Source organism: Bos grunniens, chromosome 13 (genome assembly GCF_055505025.1).
Source record: "Bos grunniens cultivar Pamir isolate PY7600 chromosome 13, Bosgru_T2T1.0, whole genome shotgun sequence".
NCBI classification, from domain to species: domain Eukaryota; kingdom Metazoa; phylum Chordata; class Mammalia; order Artiodactyla; family Bovidae; genus Bos; species Bos grunniens.
Window position 1 is genome coordinate 21,233,769 of NC_141177.1, and position 6,466 is coordinate 21,240,234.

General features: G+C 44.8%; 1 non-coding gene across 1 annotated transcript; it reads right to left on the reverse strand.

Annotated features, from left to right (window-relative positions):
* Nucleotides 1-1,804: 1,804 nt before the first annotated feature.
* LOC147360405 (U6 spliceosomal RNA) lies at nucleotides 1,805-1,911 on the reverse strand. Its single transcript, XR_015140106.1, has one exon. It is a non-coding gene; the product is annotated as a U6 spliceosomal RNA (small nuclear RNA).
* Between the last annotated feature and the right edge of the window lie 4,555 nt (nucleotides 1,912-6,466).

Sequence of the window (6,466 nt, forward strand, 5' to 3'; positions counted from 1 at the left end):
TGCCTGATGCCAGGGATCCAGCCTGGCCTTGTGTCCGAAGCCTCCAGGGAAGGATCCGGGGTGCTTCCCATCCTCCTCTTATCCTGTGCCAGGTGAAGAAATGTCCTAAGCGTAGGCCTCTCACACGGTCCCCAGCCCCTCCCCACTCAGCCCAGCTCAGCGGACTTAGGGAGGAGGAGTCAGGTGGGACCAGGGTGGGGGGCTGCTGCTCAGATAGACAACTAAGGCCCAATGAGGTGGCACTTGCCCAGGGTCCCATAGCAAGATAAGGGATGGACCCTTCTGCAAAAGGCTTTTGGAAGTAGCATCCCCATTGAACAGATGGAAAAATCGAGGCTCCTCCCTGGAAGAGCACCAGCCCCATCTCTGTTCCTACCTCAGGCGGTTCCCAGGGCAGATAGACTCTCAGCCCCCAGCCAAGCCCTCTGCAGCCCCAAGCAGATGTGGAAACTGCTTTATGAGGCTCCCCAGTGCACAGGGTCCACCAGGGAACGACCCAGGGAGGGGCAGGTTTGCTTGTGGTTGCAAGTGTTTTCCCTGCAAACACGACCTTTGCCAAAGTATCTCACCTTACGTGTGCAGGGGGGTTGCCACGTAGCAAGCTTGCTGCCAGCCGCTGTTAGACCCTGGGGCTGGGCAGCTTTGGAACCTCAAAGACCAGCAGACTTATAGAAGGATGTCTGCCCCAGGAGGCAGGCCCAGGAGGAAGGAGGTGCCCAGAATCAAGGAGATAATCACTTATAGGTGGAATCTAAAATAAATAAACTTTTATTTCCAATATTCTGGGAGGTGGGTCATAGAGGATCCTGCTGTGATGTATGTCGGAGAGTGTTTTGCCTATGTTCTCCTCTAGGAGTTTTATAGTTTCTGGTCTTACGTTTAGATCTTTAATCCATTTTTAGTTTATTTTTGTGTATGGTGTTAGAAAGTGCTCTAGTTTCATTCTTTCACAAGTGGTTGACCAGTTTTCCCAGCACCACTTGTTAAAGAGATTGTCTTTAATCCATTGTATAGTCTTGCCTCCTTTGTCAAAGATAAGGTGTCCATATGTGCATGGATTTATCTCTGGGCTTTCTATTTTGTTCCATTGATCTATATTTCTGTCTTTGTGCCAGTACCATACTGTCTTGATGACTGTGGCTTTGTAGTAGGGCCTGAAGTCAAGTAGGTTGATTCCTCCAGTTCCATTCTTCTTTCTCAAGATAGCTTTGGCTATTCGAGGTTTTTTGTATTTCCATACAAATTGTGAAATTATTTGTTCTAGCTCTGTGAAGAATACCATTGGTAGCTTGATAGGGATTGCATTGAATCTATAAATTGCTTTGGGTAGTATACTCATTTTCACTATATTGATTCTTCCAATCCATGAACATGGTATATTTCTCCATCTATTAGTGTCCTCTTTGATTTCTTTCACCAGTGTTTTATAGTTTTCTATATATATGTCTTTAGTTTCTTTAGGTAGATATATTCCTGAGTATTTTATTCTTTCCATTGCAATGGTGAATGGAATTGTTTCCTTAATTTCTCTTTCTGTTTTCTCATTATTAGTGTATAGGAATGCAAGGGATTTCTGTGTGTTGATTTTATTTTATTTTTTTTTTCATGTACACATCATTTGCAGCAAAGCAAAATTTATTTCCCAGCAACATGCAAGACTGAGGGAAGGGAAATTCAGAAGTTTCTTGCAAACAAGGGAGAATCACCAGGGGCAGTAGTACCCATTATTAGTAGTTTAAAGTATTTAAGGTGGAGTTTCTGTTTTCATTATGTAGAGCGTTGACTTTTTATTTTATTTTATTTTAAAAATATGGAACGCTTCACGAATTTGCGTGTCATCCTTGCGCAGGGGCCATGTTAATCTTCTCTGTATCATTCCAATTTTAGTGTATGTGCTGCCGAAGCAAGCACTGTGTGTTGATTTTATATCCTGCAACTTTACTATAATCATTGATTAGTTTTAGTAATTTTCTGGTAGAGTCTTTAGGGTTTTCTATGTAAAGGATCATGTCATATGCAAACAGTGAGAGTTAAAAGCAAAAATAAACAAATGGGACTTAATTAAACTTAAAAGCTTCTGCACAACAAAGGAAACTATAAGCAAGGTGAAAAGACAGCCTTCAGAATGGGAGAAAATAATAGCAAATGAAGCAACTGACAAACAACTAATCTCAAAAATACGCAAGCAACTCCTACAGCACAATTCCAGAAAAATAAATGACCCAATCAAAAAATGGGCCAAAGAACTAAATAGACATTTCTCCAAAGAAGACATACAGATGGCTAATAAACACATGAAAAGATGCTCAACATCACTCATTATCAGAGAAATGCAAATCAAAACCACTATGAGGTACCATTTCACGCCAGTCAGAATGTCTGCGATCCAAAAGTCTACAAGCAATAAATGCTGGAGAGGGTGTGGAGAAAAGGGAACCCTTTTACACTGTTTGTGGGAATGCAAACTAGTACAGCCACTATGGAGAACAGTGTGGAGAGTCCTTAAAAAACTGGAAATAGAACTGCCTTATGATCCAGCAATCCCACTGCTGGGCATACACACTGAGGAAACCAGAATTGAAAGAGACACGTGTACCCCAATGTTCATTGCAGCACTGTTTATAATAGCCAGGACATGGAAGCAACCTAGATGTCCATCAGCAGATGAATGGATAAGAAAGCAGTGGTACATATACACAATGGAGTATTACTCAGACATTAAAAAGAATACATTTGAATCAGTTCTAATGAGGTGGATGAAACTGGAGCCTATTATACAGAGTGAAGTAAGCCAGAAAGAAAAACACCAATACAGTATACTAACGCATATATATGGAATTTAGAAAGATGGTAACAATAACCCTGTATATGAGCCAGCAAAAGAGACACTGATGTATAGAACAGTCTTTTGGACTCTGTGGGAGAGGGAGAGGGTGGGATGATTTGGGAGAATGGCATTGAAATACGTATAATATCATATATAGAACGACTCACCAGTCCAGGTTCGATGCACGGTACTGGATGCTTGGGGCTGGTGCACTGGGACAACCCAGAGGGATGGTATGGGGAGGGAGGAGAGAGGAGGGTTCAGGATGGGGAACACATGTATACCTGTGGCAGATTCATTTTGACGTTTGGCAAAACAATATTGTAAAGTTTAAAAATAAAATAAAATTTAAAAAAATAATAAAATAAAATAAATAAACTTATCTATGAAGCAGAAACAGACTCACAGAGGGAACAGACTTGTGGTTGCCAAGGCAGTAGGGAGGGAAGGAGGGACTGGGAGTTTGGGGTTGGTAGATGCAAACTAGTACATTTAGAATGGACAAGCAACAAGGTTCTAATGTACAGCACCAGGAACCACCTTCCCCATCCTGTGATAAACCATAATGGGAAAGAATATTTACAAAGAATGTATAATATGTCAGTCCCAATCTCCGATTCTTCCCTCCCCGTTATGTCCACACGTTCGTTCTCTACATCTGTGTCTCTATTCCTGCCTTGGAAACAGATTCATCTGTACCATTTTTCTAGATTCCACATATATGCATTAATATATGATATTTGTTTTTCTTTTTCTAACTTACTTCACTCTGTATGACAGATTGAGTGGGAAGCTGCTATAAAGTTCTGTGATGATCTGGGGGTGGGGGGGAGCTGAGGTGGTGGGGTGGGAGGCAGTTCCAAGAGGGAAGGGATATATGCATATATATAGCTGATTCACTTCATCGTACAGTGGAAACTAACATCACATCATAAAGCAGTTATATTCCAATTTAAAAAAAATGTTTATATTGAGGCTTTCCTGATGGCTCAGACAGTGAAGAATCTGCCTGCAGTGCAGGAGACCCAGGTTTGATCCCTGGGTCAAGACGATCCCCTGGAGGAGGAAATGAAAACCCACTCCAGTATTCTTGCCTGGGAAATCCCATGGGACAGAGGAGCCTGGCAGGCTACAGACCATGGGGTCACAAAGAGTCAGACACAATTGAGCAACTAACACACACACATATTTCAGGAGCACACACATATGTGTATAACTGAGTAAGTTTGCTGTACGGCAAACATGGTAAGCCAACTACGTTTCTATAAAAAGATACAAACAGAAGCAAAGACGTAGGTCAGGAGGATGGCTGACCTCCCGCCTGTACCTCCACGTGGAAACACGGCTCTTCTAGTAGGAGCAGGAGGCGATCTGAGTCCCATCCCCATCATCAGCTGAGCCCCGTTCCTGGTCACATACTTCCCCCTCATCATACATGGAGCCAAAACTCAAAAGGCAGCAGAGAAGAGGGTGTGGAGGACCCAGTCCTGCTACTTAACACTCAGCTTCTCTCCAAAGGTGCATCCCACTCATGGAGGACTGAGCCCGTCAGCAGTGTCCACATTACAAACTACAGCGTCCGCCTTGGCTGTACGGGCCCCGAAGACCTGAGTGCTCCTGAAGGGGTTTGTCTATACGTGCGTGTCTCAGGGGTATATGTGTGCTTATATGTGTGCGTGTTTGTGTGTGTAGTCATGCATACACACTGCACTAGGTCATAATTACTGATGTCAGAGGCAAGTGTGTGTTTGTGTGTGGGTGTGCACATGAAGCGAGGGTGTTGCCATCTTGGTTTGTGGTGTCACTTGCCTGTTAATATGAACCTACATGAGTGCAGGTGTGGGGAGTTCTGTGTCCAATATGTTTAAGTAGACTTAGTATAGTGAGTGTGTCTGTGAGGCTGAACATGTATGTGTAGGTGGATCTGGTGGTCTGTGTCCTGACATTAGGGGTGTGCATATGTGTTTGTGTGTCCATGCATGTGTGCACAGAAGGTGATGGCAGAACTACAGGGAAGTCTCCTCCGTTCCTCTGCATGGCTCTCCTGGGGTATAGGCACAAAGGGCCCAGGGCCTTCCCCAACTCCAGAGTTCTCCATGGTTCCCACTGACTCCACACCAGCCCTTATTTCAGGCCCAGAGGCCAGGCCTACCTGTACTGGGTCCTCCCCTAGGGTCCACAGAGCAGACAGGAAATGTAGAAACTATCAGGCCCTTCCCTCAGAGGCCAGAGTTCCCCTGGACCAGTCCTGCCTTTGAGCCCATGCTCCCCCGCCTCATTCTTGAGGCACAAAGGAATGAGAGGAGCTGGCTGCATGCTCCCTAACATCCTTCTCCTGGCCCCCACTTACCCACTAATGCATAAGACCAGCCCTCCTGGTCCTCACAGGAGCTGAGCCAGAGATCAGATTCAGCGGACAATGGCACAAATATTGACCAAAGCCACTCTCAGTGTTTGCTCTCCTCATGAACACTTCCTCTTCCTCCACATTTCAAGCACCAGGGGGCATTGGGTGACGGCCAGTAGACGCAAAGGAGGGGGGTTCTCACCAGCCCCTCCTCCATGCAGTGCCACTCTGTGAGCACCCACTACATGGAGGCTGGTCTGCAGCCACATCGCCCTCCACCCCAGGGATAAAAGCTGGTTCTGCTCACACCTGTGCTTAATAAATACTGGTGTTTCATAAAAACTTGTTCAATGGATAAAGAATGTACCATTGAATGGCCCCTGTAATAATGACTGGCAGCATTTCAGAGCCGCTCCTTCACTGAATATTCTTCTGGGCACTGTCTTAGCTTCCTATCACTGCTATAACAAATTACCACCAACTTAGTGACTGGCAAACACAAATTTATTATCTTAACCACTTTGGATGTCGGAAGTCCAAGATGGATCTCCCTGGGCTAAAATCAAGGTACTGGCAGGACTTTGTTCCCTTCTAGAAACTATAGAAGAGAATCCACTTCCTGGCCTTCATTCCTTGGCTCATGATCCCTTCTTCCATCTTCAGAACCAATAAATTAGGATCATTATGCTGCCATCTCTCTCCTGGTCTGCCTCCTTCTTACACTTTTAAGGACCTCTATCATTAAGGGCCCACCTGGGCCCACCTGGATAATCTAGCATATTCTCTGATTTCAAGGTCAGCTGATTAGCAACCTCAATCTCATTTGCAAGTGTTAGTTCCCCTTTGTTACGTTATCTGATGTGAAGAACTGACTCATTGGAAAACAGCCTGATACTGGGAAAGATTGAAGGCAGGAGGAGAAAGCGACGACAGAGGACGAGATGGTTGGATGGCATCACCAACTCGATGGATATGAGTTTGAGCAACCTCCGGGAGTTGGTGATGGACAGGGAAGCCTGGCGTGCTACAGTCCATAGGGGTCGCAAAGAGCCAGACGCAACTGAGTGACAGAACTGAACTCTTACATTACCTAACATATCTTCACGTTCAGGTTTTAGCACATGAGCCTCTTTAGAGGACAGTTACTCTGTTTACAAGTACTGAGCCTGCAATTTGAGCAACTGCCATGTCCATGTGAAGTCACTCAGTCGTGTCCAACTCTTTGCGACCCCGTAGACTATAACCTACCAGGCTCCTCTGTCCATGGGATTTTACAGGCAAGAGTACTGGAG